At 39.6% G+C, this 19,378-nt stretch overlaps 1 protein-coding gene and 1 long non-coding RNA gene across 2 annotated transcripts in view; one reads left to right on the top strand and one right to left on the bottom strand.

Annotated features, from left to right (window-relative positions):
• The window catches only part of LOC124166085 (mucin-12), a 584,458-nt gene that overhangs the window by 144,502 nt on the left and 420,578 nt on the right, over positions 1-19,378 (top strand). The window lies entirely within an intron of this gene.
• Positions 17,894-19,378, bottom strand: part of LOC124171602 — a 52,547-nt gene continuing 51,062 nt past the window's right edge. The window contains exon 2 of the long non-coding RNA XR_006867862.1: positions 17,894-18,209. This is a non-coding gene — a long non-coding RNA (uncharacterized LOC124171602). The remainder of the gene's footprint in view (positions 18,210-19,378) is intronic.

The raw sequence follows: 19,378 nt of genomic DNA, 5'->3' as shown, positions 1-19,378 counted from the left end.
TGGTAGATTTTTACGTAATTTTTTATTTATGTCATCCTATTTATAGCATTTCTTTATTTTTATGAATCTATAAACTTTTTATCAGTTAATAAAATATATAATACTTCCATTGTTAGGGTTTGCTTGAGTTTGCATTATATAACCGATTGTCAGAGAAAAGGGATACTCTGGGCACACTTTCTCATTTACATTGGTGAAGAAAGTTCGTCGAAGTCGAGGATAACATTCCTCTAGAGAATGAGAAAGAAGGTATTAAAAGGAAAGGTATGGGAAAGGTATTAATAGCTATTGAGTGCAAGAAGATAGTTATCTCTATTCAATTAAATCAATCGATTTTTTTCATCTCAGGTGTTCTCAGCTGATGGTGTGGTTGAAGGAACATATAGTTCTTACCACGTTTTGTGCTTCATTAAGGCTGCAGTTTTCGTAACCAAAATATTCATCAGGAATGAGTGAAAATTTTCAGAAGCTAAGCCAATACGTTCCTGTATTAGCATCCCCGTTTACAAATTCCTCTAATTTCACGTCACCAATTATAATTTAATAAGATAAAATTACAAGTGATGTTCTACCATTACGTCAGACGTTTGTTTTATTCTAAATCCTTTACATTATTTTCTTAAAGATACCGTTTATGTTTTCCTCTCTACCTCCAGCAACTTTCCTTTTTTTCCGTCAACAATCCCCCCTTTCTCCCATCAACAACTCCCTAACAACATCAACATCAATAATGCCTCCTTCATATTACGATTGTTCCAGCAATCGTTGGAACTATCGTGCATTCACACGACGATTGTTAAAATCTGTGCTGCCCTCTAGTACTGACATCTAAAGTGAACGAGAAATTGACGGTTAACAAAGCTGTTGAGGTATGCAGGGTCAAGGTATTACTGTGTTCAACGTGTATTTAACGAATAATTTTTCTTCCGCCCATATTCTTCCTTCCTCGGACAAATTCATGAAAATAGTATAAAGCGAAGGGAGCTTCAGAAACTTTTCGTGTTTCTCTTGTCGCTTCCTCTTCCGGTCTCCCAGCGCCTAACCATCGTAAAGAGTCAACGTTCGGAACTACAATAACTATTGTCAGGACATGCATTCACCCTGCTAGTTCGGCCAACTATCGTTCGGACGATCGTTCGGACAATCGTAATCTGAACGAGGCATAATTAAATATCAAACGTTACTCTATAAATGTTTTTATCCCACGGCCCGTTCCTTTACGTTTTTTATAATCTTCAGGTGACTTCATTACAAAACATTTTTCAAGAGACTGGAGGGGAAGCAAGCACGGGAAGTGGCTGAAGAGAAAGTGATGGGCGGGAGAAGGAGGGAGAGGATAAGGGACGGAAACTTACCCCTTTCCCCTCAACCTTTCCCCCCCACATGCTCCCCCTATAGGGTAATCAAAGAAAAGGTTTTGGGATGAGGTCACCTGAAGATAATAAAAAATGTATCGAAAGCGGTCGTTAGAAAAAGTATTAGTGGAAAATCACTAATAATTTTTATCTTGATGAGTTAGAACCCCACGGGATTTAGCCGACAAACACTTAATCTACGACTCAGAAACGCGCATCTGGTAGCGCTGGTGTGGACCTGGATTTCTTCCACGAATCTGTAGCATCGTTCAGATGAAAAGTTGGAATGTTCGCTGAAATTGGTCCACATTCATGCATATTATCTCATCACTGAAAATCAGACAGAATTTGATCTCTGGATCAAAATTTTATATCTCGTATCATCTATCTAATTTCTTATCTTGTTTGATGTTAGGCACGATGTGGCGGAAGTTCTTAATATAAGTAAAATCGGACATTGCAATATTTCCACGAGTTTTATTTGGACACTCATTGCCAAAAGAAATCTCACTGGAAATATTGCAATGCCCAATTTTACTTTCATCAAATTCCAACCATGCACTCTTTTGTAATGCACGGAGTTACTGGAATAGTGTAAACTTATTTTTGTTAAGTAATTACTTGTTGAGCTTTAGGTTTTATTTATTGCTTTTCTTGTCTTGATACTTTCATCATTCGATCAGTGTTGTAAAATGGTGACTTCCGTCGGAAATGAATAAATAAACTTAGTAGCACTAGAAAGCCACCATGAAGGAGACACTTTCTCAAAATTATTGGGTTTAATGTTATGAGGGAGATACATGACTTTAGGGAGCAGGAGAACGTAATGGGTAATGCACTTGTCTTCCAACTAGAGGGTAGGTACCGGATCCGAATTCCGGGTGAAGCCTTTGAATTCCGCCAGCAGAAATCGAGCATCCATTTGTCATGGCTTGGAACCTCTTCTTGCGGGAAATATTTACTTGTTGTATTCCTATTCACCCTCTTTAAGTATGAATGTCCAGCATATTTTTTCCAAGTTCAAACCAAAATCAGCCAATGTTTCTATATTCACTAGAACTGACCCCTCCCACCTCTTACGTCCCATATCTCGGACAAGCATTTATCTCAATAGGATGGTTTCCTATTATTTTTTATTGGCTAAATTGAAAGATTATTACTCCTGGAGTACGTATTTCACGCTTTTAGATTTTTAAACGACGATATCTATTTTTCGCGATTAAGTGAAAAGTGAAAATTTTCAAGCGCGCGAAAACGCGACGGGTAAGTATGAATGCAGGGAAAAACTCCGCGTGACGTCGTTCTGCTTCCCGCTGCCGCAAGTGAGGTGACCTTGGGCCGAGGCTCTGAGCGCTGATACGACGCAGGATGCTAGCAGGTAGCTGAGTACCATGCTAGCTGGTAGCGCATGGCTTAAATAAGAATTATTAATATAATACCTTATCAATCGAAGAAAACTTTCCGACCTTAGCCAGTTTTAATAAGTGATTATTAAGACATGTTTCCCTGAGCATTGGTAACCTCAGACGATGTAAAACTCCTATCCTCTCGTGTAGAAACTAGGTCCCTCTGACGCCACGTGGAGTGGCATCGCATGGGCGCCAATGTGGCCTTTTTCAAATGAGGATAAAATTGACCCTTGCCATTCGTCTAAACCGGTATTTCTAAAACCAAATAATTTGTATATTATGAATACACTAATGGTGGGTAAAGAATCGCAATCAATGCCTTATGTTTGCTTAGATCAAGGAAACTACCCTATTCTTTTCTCAAATTTAGATCTAATCTTAGGTAATTTCCTGCCGCCATCTATAAAAGACTCCTCTTCTGTGTCAACTTTCTAAGACAATGTTTTTAATTATTATTCAGCGAAAAATTACTTCGGTAAATGCTATTTTTTATGGCATGCTATAACAAGTTATCTGTAATTTGTTTTTTTCTCTCTCCCTCCTGTTCGTTTCTGTACGTTCTCATTGTTTACCTGGGATATTATCTACTTCGGTATATCTTTTTATCTTTTTGTTGCTAATAGAATTGTGCGAGGTGTATTTTTATTTTTTTGTTAAAGCGGAAATTATTCTGTGTCCCTATATTTTCTCCAATTGGGAAACCCAGAGAGTAAATAAACTTCCATTTATTAATTCATCCATTCTGGATTTGCGCATTTCGCACGCCTGTGCCTTTGTCAGGTGAGTTCTTCCCAAATACATTTAAATTCTTAACATGTAATCTTACTTATATATTAATATGTTATAACTTTTCTGACCCAACCTTAGAGTTACAGCGTTGAGTTAGTGGAACAAATACTTAGCACACGGGAGAAAAACTCATTTTTTCATTGATGAAGCATAATAAAAATCCATTTATAATGCAAATGAACATTATTTACTTTTCATTTTACGTTACTCTAATTCAGTACAGCTGATTCCTCTCTGAAAGGCCTAGAGGAATACAATTAAGTACTGGTAATCGTGTTTTCTTTCAAGTAAGTTCAGATTTATTTCCTATATAAATTGCACAAGGTTTTTTGCAAATCGTTTTTCAGTGATTATTTAAATTACTAAAATAGCATATTAATTCAATACCTAATAAAATACATTTTATCATATTTCCTGCCTTTAGTACGTAATAGCCAGGTGAGAAGATCGTTTAGCTTCTGACCTAAGGGTCCCTTGTTCAAATCCTTGTTGAAGGCTTCTGGCTACCCGAAAAGAATGTACTCGAAGAGGGATTCGGCCCCTTACTCCGAATTTGCGAAATAAGGTACCCTATAATTTAATCCTGGAGACCACAGCCCTCACCAATTTCCGTGTTAGACCAGTTGATATGAGTTGAGTAAATGGAGATAAATGAATTAGATCCTGATAATAAATGCATTCATTCAAATTACAATTCCTACTTGCGTCCTCGTCTTTGAGCCCTCTCCTTCATTGCTCGTTTGTATCCGGTTAGACAACATATGCAAGGCTGTAGCGAGCGGGGTGATCTAGGGGTTCAACCTCCCCATGACTCTTGGGAGATACAGTCTTAATCCTTAACTCCCTGACCCAGCAACCCTTCGAAATGAACCCTATCCACTATCCAGGGGTCAGCCCACTCTCGCGGGACATTTTTATGGCAACGCCCTTAAACCTATTGGCATAGGTAAAAAATCCAGTGTTTTTAATTTTTGGATCAAGTTCTCCTTAAATAGGCGGAGCAAGATTTCTGGGTTGTACTCCACGTCGATCCATCTCTGTGAAGAAAGTTTCGGCGGCGTTGTCGCTGGCATCTTCAGGTTTGAAGTGCCAAGTTTTTGCCCGTTCTTGGTTTTTGACGACTTTAAAGTTACGGGGATCTTAAGACGGGTTACGTTCCATCAGTCAATTGTCACCTGTTATTTTTTTCAATGACTATGAAACGTGATAGCCAAGTGAGTAGATCGCCTAACTTCAGATCTAAGGGTCAGGTGCGTCCTAATTGGTCGGTTAGAGGGAGATTCTCTTCCGGGCGTTGGAGAGCGAATAGTTGTCCTCCCTGTTGAATGTGGACCTTGCCGCTCCTGCTGCACCACTCCGCGGAAGCCTACGTCAACATTCTCCTTAAGTATCATTATTCGCCATCTTACCTCCTCTTTCTCACGGTGGACGTCACTGCGGATTGAAGAGGTAGAAGGAAATCTTTCTCACTGCTCCACGCATGCGCAGTCGGGAGTTGCGACCACTTGGCGTCGCAGTGAAAAATCCCCGGGTCGCGACACGGAGTGAACTTTCCGGGATTAGCGAGGATTTATTTTTTTTAATGAATCCGCTTCCCACCCATTCGAACATGTGTCCTTCTGAATGAGATATGGAGAGGAAGGGAAGGAGGGCGAGAGGAGGAAGTGTATGGCTTTCGAAAAAAAACAAGTGAGGAACATCGCCCGGATACTTGAAAAAACACAGAGAGAAGTATAAAAAAAAGAAAAAAAAACATCGGACCCCGCCACATAAAAACCTCAGGTGAAAACCCGCGGAAATTTTCGGCGACTTGAAATTGCCCGCCGGCAACGAATTGAGGGGAGTCCTTTTTTTTATTCCTTTCGAGCGGGCTGTAGACAGGTGTAACCTCTTCTGATTATAGTAATTTCCGATATTGATCGGACTCCCGGCGAAAAAAATAGTGTCCGAGCGAGTCATTTTGTTCGCGACCAATCCGAACGCCAAGGCAAATAGCTTTTGCGACCGGCGGACCGGATATGCGTACGCGAACGAACGGTTGTGTCCCTCCCACCCAATCGTAAAGTGGCCGGGAATAATTGGCGTGCAGTTGGCGAATATTAGATATCGGAGCCTCGGGTTCCGTGGAAGGGCGAAATTCACTTGTTCCGAATTAGCACCTCTTCAAACGCTAATTTGGAAATATTTGCGAGTTCAACTTGCGAGCGAGTAGAATTCTTTTTTTTCCCCTCCCCGCGATTAATTTTCTCCGTTCACCTTTCACCCATGGTACTCCGCGGTTCTAATTCCTTTTCCCATGCATTCTTCGCCTCTCATTGCACAGAAGGTCGTGAACTGCCCTGGAAATCAGTGGAGGTGTGAAAAGTGAAAATTAAATTAAAGCCGCAATCTAAGTGAGCGAAATGTGGAGCAATTTGGACAGAGATTTTTCTTCTATGAAGCAGCGTCTAAAGAAACATATTGAAATATTCCTTTTCCCGGATATAATTCACTTAGGTACATTTTTATTATTTATAATGGCGCTGGGATGGCGCTTTATAATGGGAAATAAAAATATATGAGACATGCTTATGATTTATGGTGAGCCGAAACCATCTTTCTAGGAGAGCATCCCCTCACTTTATATCTCAGTGCCAAACCAAACAACTACCTCATAAATAGTATTATTGATTCTGCTTCTGCTGAATATACAGCGAATCACAACCCTATGTAGCCACAACATAACCTCTTGTAACGACTCATTTTGATGACATGAACATTTCGAATATTTTTTCCCTGGCGTACTGGCTAATTTAAAACGTGTGACATCTTTATTTCGCTACTTATTCAATGACACTTTTTTTTCTTTTGCTACCGTATCACAGCTACAACAAATTAATTGTAATATTTTACCCATCACATAGGTTTGAAACTCAATTTCCAATCGATTTAACAGAAACGAACGCAATTAAATGGTGGAGAAAGATACCTTCTTTTGTTCCCTTCACTAATATCTTTTGAAGAAAATTGCTGGCCTGTCAGTAGTGAACTTAAGTAACTCTATTCGTTGATAAATGTGAAGTTTGCAAAGTAGAAACAAAAGAATTTTGCATTTAAAGTGCGATAAAATCTAAGGGCAGATAATCACATCCCGGTCAGGGCAAACGATTTTTTTACTGTAAAATTTTCCCACATAGGTTCCAAGCAATGCTGTTGATTCTTGACTCCAACATGGCGGACACCTATATCACCAATTGCCACCGGCCATCATGTTTAGACCCCGAAAAAAACCACCAGTTAAAATCCAAGCAACACTACATGTGCAGCACATCATAAAACTATACACCAACAATTTCAAGCATAAAGGCACAAACCTCCGAATAGCATTTTTGAACGAAAACAGATCGCGTGTGCATGTGTGTTTCATAAACTCTTTTGTGCGGAAAAATTAAAAAAAAATAAAAAAAGCTTCCTGCCGAAAGTGTTCGGCGCAAAAGAATATAACGCTAACGAATTTAATGCAAATTAAATTTATTGCTATTTTGTGAGCTCCCCCCACCCCGCGGGAAACGAGGAATCCTTTGTGTGAGTGAGAGAGAGAAAGAGAGAGGGAGAGAGACCTCTCAACTGCAATTATTTCGTCCTTTTTTTTCCACCCTTTTGGCTCCATGTCCTCTCTCGTGCGCATATGTATGTGTGGCAACGAAAAACGGGAGAGAGAGATACGAGTGTATGTAGGTGGGTGGTCGTCGAAAAAAGGGAGCGGATTGAAGTGTTAGAACGAGGGCTGCTAGTAGAAGTATAATATATTTAAATAATTCATTCCATCTGCTTACTTTTTTTATTATTCATCCGCGCCGAGCGAAGTAGAAGAGCAGGGCTCTCTGTGGATGCGCTTGTATCTATCATTCGTGATTTTTCCTCCAGCGAAAAAAAAAAAGATTTGGGCGTCCCCAATATGTGCGATAATGACTGCCATTGTTTGATTCGCTCCGGGCGAGTAAACAGTGGTGTGGGTCTATGCGGCCAAAGTGGGTGAGGATGCCCCAAGTGGAGTGGAGGGATGAATTAAAACGATTCAGGGACGAGCGATGCTTGCATCGATTCTTTCAAGGGATTCGCATAGCGATACCATGTCATGAGGAAGGGTGGAGGCCTAGCAAGCAGAGTATTTGGTCGCTGACCGAAGGTTCGTCAGGTCGAAGTCCTCGCCTGCCAAACCGAAGGCCGCAGGTTCGAGTCCTACCAGGATAGGATGCCCCTATCCAGGGCATGAATGTTCGTGTGTTTAGTTGTTAAATATCATAAAACCCCGATGTAAAGACCAATTAGCGCTGTTTTCGGTGGTGTGGCAATGAATAAATAAAATATTATTACGCTACCCCGCATAATATCTCCTAGAATTGCGACGTGGAAGGGAAATAAATGGTCCTAATAACCTGACTTTGCAGTGTCACACGAAGTGAAATTTCTGCGACTTATTCGAGAGTGAGCTCTACCTCACCTATCCAAAAACCAGCTTAGGTTGTAGTCAGTAACCAATTGATGATTCCTCGGTGTCAACAAATTATTGCGTTTGTATGGTGATAGAGTGATTGTCTCCTATTAGGGAGGAGTGTAAGGGTTGACTAAGTCCCCCAGAAATGAGGAATATACCTACTAAATACAAATTATAGTGTACAGAAAGAGCAATGTTAAGTTAGGTTAAAGAATTATTAACGGACACACCATGATACACTGATTCTAAAATAAAAGCTGGTTTAAAAAAAATACGAAACACGATAGTACTAGTAGATAAGGCCTAGAAAAATCGCGATCGATAGGTAAAAGCCCATCCACACGTCCCTGCCTGCTTCGCTCGGCTCAGGTGAATAAAAAATAAGGAGATGGATGAATTATTTAAATATATTACTACAAGCCCTCGTTTTTACACTTTAATACTTTAATATATAAATATACTAAAGTACAAAGACTGTTTGGAAGCAAGCGGTAACTTATTATCGTCTTTAGTACCACCAAGTTCATTTAAGAAGATCAGTCGAAGGGTAATCGGCGAGCGGCAGTAAACCAGTTTTCCTACCTCACCAGGTGGTCATCGCGGAGTTAAAACTGTCCAATAACCGCCTCATCTACTAGTACTATCGTGTTTCGTATTTTTTTAATTAGCTTAAATTTTGAATATAGCGTATTATGGGGTGAACGTTTATAACTGCTTACCTTAACTCAAAATTGATGTTTTCTTCGCCCCCAAAGTAATTTCTAATGCCTAGAACTCAACTTCTTCGAGAGTTACTGGTAACCGCCAGAAGTGGGTTCATAGAGACTTTTTCCATTAAAATCGGCATTCTAAAATCAATCTACGATGATGGTTTGATTGAAGCGATCATTGAGTAATGAATATATGTACAACCTTTAAATGTACTAGTAGGTATAATCTTTGTTCATATGCTCTCATTATGTTTTTTATGAATGTCTTCCGCGGTGAATGCTCGCGTTGCTGTGAATTCTCTTAGCCCTAAGAAATTAAAGGAATACACAGTAAAGATATAATCCCATTTTTTGAGCATTTTCACGAAACTCTTTCTTAGCTTAAATTACACTTTTATATATACTTACTGTGGGATTGCTGTCATTCATGTTCATTCAATTGAAAATAATTTTTAAAATAAAAATTCCTAAACATTTTAAGAATGTCAACTCGTGCAAAATAGTGGGAATATAAGTGGGTATACAAATGTTGAAAATATTAATATTCCTCGATCATTTTTATTTTCTCCTGAAAAAATTGAAATGATACTACCGGGTAACTTTTTAATTTTGACTCACAATCGCTCACATCAAAACCTCCCCATGTAATTACCACATAGGTACATTGGAAGAATTCATGTACTTCCTTTACTGTTCGTATGCATGAGAATCCACTGTATAAGCCAAGCACAATGCCCTCTTGTCTATAAAGGCCGCTAAACACGGTGAATGATCATGCGAATGATCATTCTGAATGATCACGTGATCATTCACAGGATCATGCGAGCAAAATAGAACATGTCCTAATTTTCACTGAATGGTCATACGCATGACGGTTCATTCGCGATTTTTTTCCGATATACTCGGCGAATGATTTCACTCGCATGATCATTAAGCATGATCATTCACCGTGTATATTGGTCATAATATTATGGAATATTTAACCCTTGAAGATAAAATGGATCGACCGAGCAAGTAATGAAGAAGTACTGAGAAGAGCGGAAGAAAAGAGAACTATTCTAAAAGCCTAAAGGGGAAGACGGGGCAACTTAGTTGGCCACATTATAAGACGTGATGGCGTGATGAAAACAATCGTATAAGGAAAGGTGAAAGGGCAGAAGAGCAAGGGTCGGCACCGAATGAGTTACGTAGAACATATTATAAAGGATGTGAAAGAGAATAAATATGTCGCTGTGAAAAGGCTAGCAGATAGAAGAGAGTAATGGAGAGCTGCGTCAAACCAATCTTAGGATTGTTGACCAATAATGATGATGATTTTACCCTTACTTAACTATTAACTTGACTGCTTAATTTTTTTCTACGCCTATCCGTAAGATGTATTGGAATTTGATTTGAGTTTTCGGCTGGAAACTGAAAATTTTAAGTAATATTTACCAGGAGTACGACATTAAACGTCACATCATTACTCTCCCAACCCAAATGCGGCGAAGGTGAGATGACATGCACGAGACAAAAGTAGGGTGAAGAAAGGAGTAGAGAGTTCGCAAAAGTAAAAAGATCACGCAGACACATGGGAACGGCACTCGTTGACGTCCGTTTTTATGCTCGCTTGAAAAACGTCACCGAGCGGTGCATTTATGCAAATAGCTTTTTTAAACCGGCCAGATATATATTTTCCCACGCTTATGGTAATAATAGTGCTCCCATGGCTTTTTTTCATAACATGATGTGTTTTTTTTTATAAATTTCTTTTTCTCACTCTCTCTCACTCTCTTCTTCGCGGAGACGAATATATATATATATTTTTTTTTTCCTTGTTCGTCCCCTCGCGGTTATTTTATTTGCGATCTCCCGGAGGACAGGAAATGGGGAGTCGGCGAATAATAAAAATGTACATTTTCATACGATTCTTCCGAGTCGACCTCCTACGTGCGTCGTCTCATTTTTTTACGAGGCCGTTTATAATGTCCCTCCGCTAAAGAACCACTCGACATTATTGAGACATTTCTGCGATTGAAGGGATATCGTTGGAAGGGAGAAAATCAAGGAGGGGAAATGGGGACCAAAAGTGAGAGAGAAGGTTGTGCTCCCGTTAAGCGCCTGCATACGAATGCGGTCGAGGCATTGGAAGGAGAACGGCGAAGGGAGGGGGAGAGAAGAGCCGTGCGTTGTTAGGATTGACGCGGATAAAAGAAGCAGTGGTGGAATATCTTTCGCGTTGAGATGAAAGAGGGTAAAGAGCGGTGAACCGATGCCTAATTTGCAGCAAGTCTCGAGTTGAATCTAAATTTTTGTGCGTCCTTGGAAAATTCCGAAATATCCTATACGAAAATCCCATATTAGTCTTCTTCTGAATATCTCTCTGAATTTAAACTTGAGAACTCTCCAGACCTTGATTCCTCTTTCAAAGTTTTAAGTCTTCCACCTACTCTAAGATATTTCCGAAATTCGCAACTTATTATTATATTTTCATTTCCACTTATTCACATTTTTTTCCGAAATTTTACGGAAAACATGATACTATATTCACTTCTCACAATTCTTAAAACCTATTACCAGCCTTTTCACTTGGTAAATTAGCCTTTGAGAACATATAAGCCACGTATTTTTACTTCATAAACCTTCACTGCGGCCAAGGTTCTTCTTTACATGGATATATTGGAGGCCTTCCAGTCAGCAAACCTCCGCGTTCTCCAATATCATGTCAATGAATAATGGAATTATGCTGAACATTTAATGTTTTAGCCTAACTATATTACTTTTTTGTAGCTCTCTTTTACATAATGAGCCTTCGAAAAAGTATTATTGTTATGCATAACTGCAAACTGTAAATAAAAGTTTAGCTTCTAATTAATTGATTTTCCTAATTCTACTAAAGTAAAATTGTACGTGAACCAACCATTTTTTATAGAAAGAAATAGAGGAAGCATGTTTCACGAGTAACAAACTTTTAACTACGTTGGAAACCTACTCTTGTTGGGACTTTTTTTGGATAAAAATGTTCAAATTAAAATTAATTATCATAACCATAACGTATGGTCATGCCAATAAAAAAATAAGAATCGTTTTAGTCAAGATTTAATGAGTCAATTCAAACTTATACTAACAATACTTAAAAAATTCCTATTTTTGTGGTTAATTAGCTCCTATTTTTATTTATTTCTTTTGCGTACCAAAACAGTCCATTCGTAGATATCCCATCAAAGAATATTGGTGTCAGGTAACAGTATCAAAAAAGAATCATACATAACCCCGTTACGGCAGAACGACGTGTAAAATCAAAGCCGACATATTTGTGCGCGTTGTTCGACAAATTACTTTATTTTTTGTTAACGTTTTCCACCTAACTAAGCATCAAAATACATATAAATAAAATCCATTTACTATCGTTAGTATATGGCTTATTTCGACGCGAAATTTTCGCGATCGCACATATAATGATAATTTAAAAAAAAAAACATTATCGTACGACTCTAATATAATCGTTTTTGTGAGGGAAGAGGGAAGGGTGAAGGGACAATGAGAGAGCTGAGTGGTACCTACACCTTTTTTTGTTGATTTCACCAGTGTGTGTGAGTGAGATGAGAAAGACAGGAGTAGAGGGAGGAGATCCGTTTGAAACAGAACTATGTACTGAGTTAAAAGCGGGTTTTTGGCGGGGAATTCGTCCGGTGAAGTGCTTTGACGACCCTGGATAATGAGCGTTATTTCCGAGTTGTCCACCCAAATGCTACCGCCCCCAACCACCCCTCCCATCCCATGACCTCCCCATCCCACCACCACGCTGGCGAACACCGTGTACCTCACCCCACCTCCCCTATTACCCACCATCCCCACCCCACCCTCCCTCACCTCGCATAAAAGCCTCGGCCCTGGGACGCCATTACAGATTAAGCTCCGGAGTGTGAGTCCCAGAGTTGGCAGGAGTGTGGGAAGAGGGGGGAGGGAGGGTGGAGAAGGATTTTTTTTGTGTCCATGACTCGCCTTCGCTGCCAGAAAAAATTAGGTACTAAACTAATTTCGGATATTCAGGTTTTTTTTCTCTCTCCTCTTTTTCCTCTCGGAGCACATGAGCGCGATATGTCGGAGACGATTGAAAAGAAAACTGCGGGAATAAATACGTACATTTATACATTTTCGCATTTTGACAACCAAGTAGCAAGAGAGAGAGAGAGAGAGAGACGTGGCGGAGTCGGGGTTGCAAAATAGGAGTCAGTTTTCGATTGCATTGAATATGAGTGCGATTTTTTTTTCTCGCGGCAGGGAGGCCTATAGGTTTCAATGTTGCGCCTGAACATAACGCCAGTGTTTGCTGCCAAGTGGAGAGGATCCTGAAGCAATTGCTGTGTGGAGGAGGGATGAGGTAGGGTAAAGAATTTGGCCAAAGTTGTGGGGATGAGGTCGAATTTTGCTGAAATGGGGAATGGAATTGGAAATGTGGTCGGTTTGGATTCGATATGCTGGCATGGGTTTATTGTGTGATCCATTTCTCTCGGCTTCTATTTTGCCTTATAGAGAAAGGGAATATCCCTATTTATGGAGGCTGCGGTTTTGATTGACAAATCACCGCTTTTCAAAGGAGAACACTCTTAATGGCCTTATTTCAAGATAGGTGTCCATTACATGACAAAGAAGCTTAAAACGATATCGTAGTGAGCTTCCTCGATTTTTACTTCGCCTAATAGTATTTTTGTAAAGCAAATATCACTTTAAACTTCTCTAGGAAATATTTAGTCATTGGTGAATTTTTTTCACCCACGTCAGGAACTATGATTTTTAAATTAATTAGTTTTAATGATAATTTCAAGTGGCGTCACAATTAATTATGACGGAGGGCCATCATAAAAAATTGTTGCCATTGATAAATTTGTCTTAGATTCCAAGGCCTCGTAATGAAATTATTAATTCATCAGAAGAAATTATATACGAATGTTCAGTGAATACATGTTATATACATTGTTCACTCAATACAACCTAAAGCCTGTATCAAATCATATTTCAGATAAAAAAATTGGTTAAAATATATATATTCACACTATTCATTACCTCACAGAACTCATTTTACCTTCCCTTACATCACGAAAACAGTTTTTGGAGGCCTTAAGAGTAGACTGTTTTAGATTCCTAATTTCAACTATAACCTACATCCTCGTGAACTTATTAAAGACTAGATAAATAGGGACAGAAAAATATGAATTGATTAGTAATACTATAACTGGACTCAAATTTTTTTAACTCTTCAGATTGGGATCCTCATTTAAATTACATGTACAACTAGCGACGATTTATTAAATTCAAGGGTAAGGAATCATCAGAATTATTCGTCTAGATTGTGTTTCAAACTTGACCATAGGGTGGAAAAAGCTACGAAACTTACGAATGTAATAGATAAAATGTTGACTGTAATTTCCGTTGCATCCAATGTGAACATCTGATCCATTTTCACGAAAATTATATCACCAATCCTCTCACGCCATAGTTTCTGTCATGTTTTTCGACATGTGTCGATCGCATTTGGAAATGATTGCAGCCTGACGAATACGCAACAGCATTTTTCACTTGGCTCCATACTCTTTTTTAACCCGGGCAAATAATTCTAGGCGAGCGTCGATGCCCAACGAAAAAAAAAGAATTATATTCGCCAGGTAATTCGTGCAATAATTAACAAATCGATACCGTTGGAAAAATGCGCAGTGGACGAAAAAATTCGGATCAAGAGAGCGGCGGGAGGGGTGGGGTTGAGTGCAGTACACCCCCCACCCTCCTCCTTCCCCTAATGCATACTCCACCATAGTCTCCCCCACCTCCTGTATTAACCCCCTCCTCACTTTTCAACCCCACCCCATTCGTGACCCCTCCCCCTCCCTCATTGTCCTCTCCCAACCCCCCCTCACAAATGATTTCAGGATTCACACATCCCACCCCCTCCTCCCTCGCACAGAAACCCGAACAGGCCCCCTCTCTCCTATCCTCTCCACCCTGTTCTCCCATACCGGTTCGCCTTCCGACAGACTCCAGCACCCCCTTCCTCCAGGGTCCGTGAGGGGAGACAAACCCTGTCGCCACGGAGGACCCTGGCAGCCACTGCCAATAATGCGATGGGTGGTGGCTGAGTCACGACAGGAGATTGTTTGGGCGGTTTTAGGGAGGGTTTATGGGTATGGGGTGGTGGGAGTCACTGCGGAAGTGAGTCGGTTCTGTTGGTTGGGGAGGAAGAGAATCGCGCTATCATTTTTTCATTCATCCCTCTGAGTGATAGCTCCAACGATAGCTTATAAATGACCAAAAGCAAAGAGACTGAAAGCCTTGGTGACTTAGTGCTGCAGTGTAAGTAGAGAATGGAATGGGTGAATAGGGTAAGAAACGATGAAATACGCAGAGGGTGAGCAAAGGATAGGGCGCAAGTTGCCCCAAATTCCTCCGCCACGTGCCCGTTGAGGCGCCTTGAGGGGTAGAAATTTGAAATTATTACATAGAGAGATATTTTGACATCACTTTCTGAAGTCAATATAACTCTCTTGATACTTTCAAGTATTTTTCTACGGTACTTCTATACCCAGGGCAGGGCGCGCGGCGAAATGTAACATCAGAAGGCGCGTGGGCGACAGCGACACCCCAAAGAAAATATATTTTTTCTCTTTTTTCTTAGAATGACATAGTTATGTTGTGCTTAATTAGGTCCACCGAATGAAATTGATACTAATAATTATTCTCATTAAATAAAGAAGAACCATGGGGTGATATCCACCCCGCGCACCCTTTCCCAGGTTCGTAGTACTTCTCCGTCTATAGTATTTTCCTAAAACTTCAAAATCTTTCGGATCACACGGTCACTCAGCAGCCCCTTTTTCCAACCCTTGTTCCGTCGCTTTCCGTATGTGCAACTGTCTTTTCATTAAGAACAAAATGTGGCGTTACAATCGTTCTTAGCAACCGTGCCTTCCTATTGCTTCAAAAAGACAATGCGGGCGATAGTTTCAGCGACGGAAAAAAAGACGTGCCGAGTGATGAAAAAAGGGATGGTGTTGCAAACCCTGGAGCCACTGCGGAAAATGATGGCGTGAAACTCATTTTTCCGCCATCATTTGAGCTGTCGCTCGAAAGGGACGGAAGTTGTGGTCTGTTATTCAGGCTTACTGTTGAAGTATTCGATGGGTAGTAGGAGGTGATGGGATTGGGTGTTGGGCAGTGGGTGACGCATCCATGATTCACATCAGTATTTACAGAGAGAGGCACAACTTCAAAATGGGACCCAGAAGTGTTCCAAACCCGCTGCGACCCCACTTGCATCAAATTATACGAGGCATAATCATAAAGTAAGTATTAGACTAAGCCACAGATTCACACTGCTGTCAAAACCAATTGGAAAGTTCAAGATTTTCGCTAGGAACTTTTTGACCACCCACCGTACGGTCCTAACCTTGCACCTAGCGACTACTACCTCTCCTCGCACTTGAGACAGTGGCTCGGTGGACAACGTTTCGAAACCGAAGAGGAGCTCAACGGAGTAGTCCATTGGTTCAAAAGGCGGCGAGTTTCTATGCAGAGGGGTTAAAGTAGTAGGGTGCAGCGCAGCGGTACGAATAATGCTTCGAAGTGAATGGCGATTATGTAGAGAAATGAAGTAGGTTTGTAATCAAATAAAAGTGCCAATAAAATGTGTTTCGCGTAATTATGTTTTTTCCTATGACCAAACGGCCCTCACCTAATGACTATTCCTCGTAGCATTCTAGGTCCGACCGAAACGATAAATTAAGAAAGATATTTTGCCCAACAGACACGAATGGGTAGTTTTTCTTTCGAACAATAAAGTATTTAATAATTAAATTAATTAATATTAATAATTTGGTGGGACTCAGTACGCCCTTCTCCTCTTCCACACGCCTGTTACAGCGCCTTGCGGGGTAGAAAGTAGATGTATATGTAGAAATTTGAATGTATGATCAATGTATTCTCATTATGTCTCGGCTCCATCATTCAAATCCGTGTGATAAAGATAGTTCTCGTTAATCTAATGAATTAATTTCTCGTATTTATTACGAAATAAGATACATTAGGAGTATATGTCATATAAACCCTTAAGTGATAAACTGCATCCCTCCATTTCTCTATAACCCAACACACACATTGTAATGACGATAGTTGGTAGATTTATCGGTAATCGATCACCATCCCCATATTCTCCGTCAGTCACAGCGCACAGTGCCCATGCTTCTTACATGTTGCGAAATACCTAAACAATAGAAATTACGTACCAGTTTTTTCATCCCCGTGTGTTTCTTATCTTGGCTGAATTATTTGTCTCACTGCCGTCCTCAGCAGACTTTACCTTCAAATTTTCTCTCTATTATGTGTCCAACGTCTCATAACATTTTTGCCAAAAATTTATGTTACTCCGAAGTTAATGATCCCGTTTGTACCAAGTTATAGTCTAACCATATGGACTCTAATCCCTTCAGTTAAATGAAAATGGAAAAAATGTATTTTACCGTCAAATATATTGTGAAATAAATGTTTGGATTACGATCTTTTTCCGAGATATTTTATCAATTTCCGATAAATATTTAAACTGTTATAATTGGAGAAAGTTATATTTTTAAGGTGAATATGGGTTTCTCATTGGTGCAGGGTAAAATTTGGTTGAATTTGCACTGCATTAATTCCATTTACCACATTATTGATAGTCATCTTTGTCATTTATTGCACATCCATGTTGTATCGATAATGGGTAAAATCGATGATGAGAAAATGTACGTGAACATGTTCCTCAGAAAAAAGTGACCAAGAGTACCAACCTCCTTTGCATGAAGAAATATAATGAAGCATAATTTTCAAATGGATAAACAGTCAATAAATGACAGTTAAAATCACTTCAAAGAAAAACTTGAACTCGCGTCTGATGAGACCAGTTTGCGTCAATATGACGGATGAATAAATAGTCTATCAAATTTTCTGGTAATTCTCTAGGTAAAATAATAACAAAAAGTTACCGATTTTACGCCTCAAATTACTATATAAAATTTTAGTTCCTTCTTAATCAGCGCGATGAACTCATCCTTGCGATGAGCGCACCCTTACCCATAGCGACAATATCTCTTATCACTGAAAGGGATAAAAGGCTCCAGAGAGAACAGAAAATATGATATGCGACTATAATTTCAATTTTGCTTCCTTTATTTCCTTGAAATTTTTGGAAAGAGGTTGGATTACCAAGGTTGATAAGATTTATAAATTCTTAAATAGAAGACTTGGGTTCATATCTTAGGAAGGAAAGAAATTTATTTGTATCCGTTATATTTCCACTTTGAATATTAGGAAGATGACAGCTGATACTATACAATAGAGATGTATTTCATTTACACCATGGGCCAGAGTAGTATTTCTCTTCTCTTGTTAAAAGTAATCCAATAACAGCGGCGGGCATTTTGACCCGTAGATGCATGCGCTGACTGCTCTACCTCTTGATAACCTGCAAAGAAAAGACATTTTTAAGAGGCAGTTTCTCGAAAATTTTATTTTTTAATAACAAAGATATAATTTTAAATTATTTTCGTGGATTTTCAATATATATGCTGTCTAGATAGCTTAAAAATGTTGAATAAAGTTGAAAGGATCAGTTGGGAATTTTTTATAGCACCAACTCGCTGGGGGGAGTTCGCCTCCTCCCCCCCCTCCCTCTCCCTCACTCAACCCCCTGGAAAAGGCCTGCTGCCTTTTCTGGTCGTTCTGCCAGCTCTTAAAATTATTGTTGAACCTTATGACGCAACATCGTATCTCCCTACGTTGTTGAGGTAATAATTCAAGAAATAGCGAAAATGTATGATTTGACCAATATTAAATATGCTCTGATCGATCTGAAATTGGTTACTCGATTTATCACGCGGTCTACATTCGGAAAAATGGCATTAATTGAAAAATTTATTTTTCAATCCCCAATAGCTCCCGAAAAAGAGAGGTGGTTGGCATTACTGTACTATATAGAAAATTTAGCATTTCGACAATTTTTCCAAGGTTTCAGATGATTTTAGAGGGTGTCAATTCAATGACTTTTTGTCGCAATTCGTTTGGTTCACCACAAACATTTGCATGTATCAGTTAGTCATTCAGTGGTCGGGAGTGGATTTTATATTACATAGATTATAATCTGAGGTATGGCTGACTTAACTATAACCTCTTACACTTTTCCCATTTCATTCAGACGTAATACATGGAAAAAAATTTACAGCCGTAATACATTGTATTTCACGCTTTTTCTCCCTATTCTTAATGCTGTTTTATAGGTGAAATTTTCAATTTAATGTGCGCATGAAAATCCTTTTGCAGCATCAAAAATACTCGTATTGTGAACTATTTCCTTCTCTCTTTTACACAGTGCTCGGGAGCTTTAAGGTAAATTTGGGAGGTGCAGGGAAGATACCATCTGCCATGGGCGATATTATCGCTCTTACGTACAAGGATGGCCTCATGCGTAGTGCATTTTCCACCATAATGGTAAACGACCGCTAGGAGCATTGACCTTTGAAATTTTGCGGAGTCAGCGTTTCCCTCGTAATATGACAGACACCCACTTCAGATGCCATCGTCTTGGATGCCAAACTGATAAATTGTCGAGGAATATTTCATTTTCATCCAATTTGC

The sequence above is a fragment of the Ischnura elegans genome, chromosome 1 (genome assembly GCF_921293095.1).
Source record: "Ischnura elegans chromosome 1, ioIscEleg1.1, whole genome shotgun sequence".
NCBI classification, from domain to species: Eukaryota; Metazoa; Arthropoda; class Insecta; order Odonata; family Coenagrionidae; genus Ischnura; species Ischnura elegans.
Note: the sequence above shows the minus strand (reverse complement) of the source record. Positions and strands in the feature narration are given on the sequence as shown.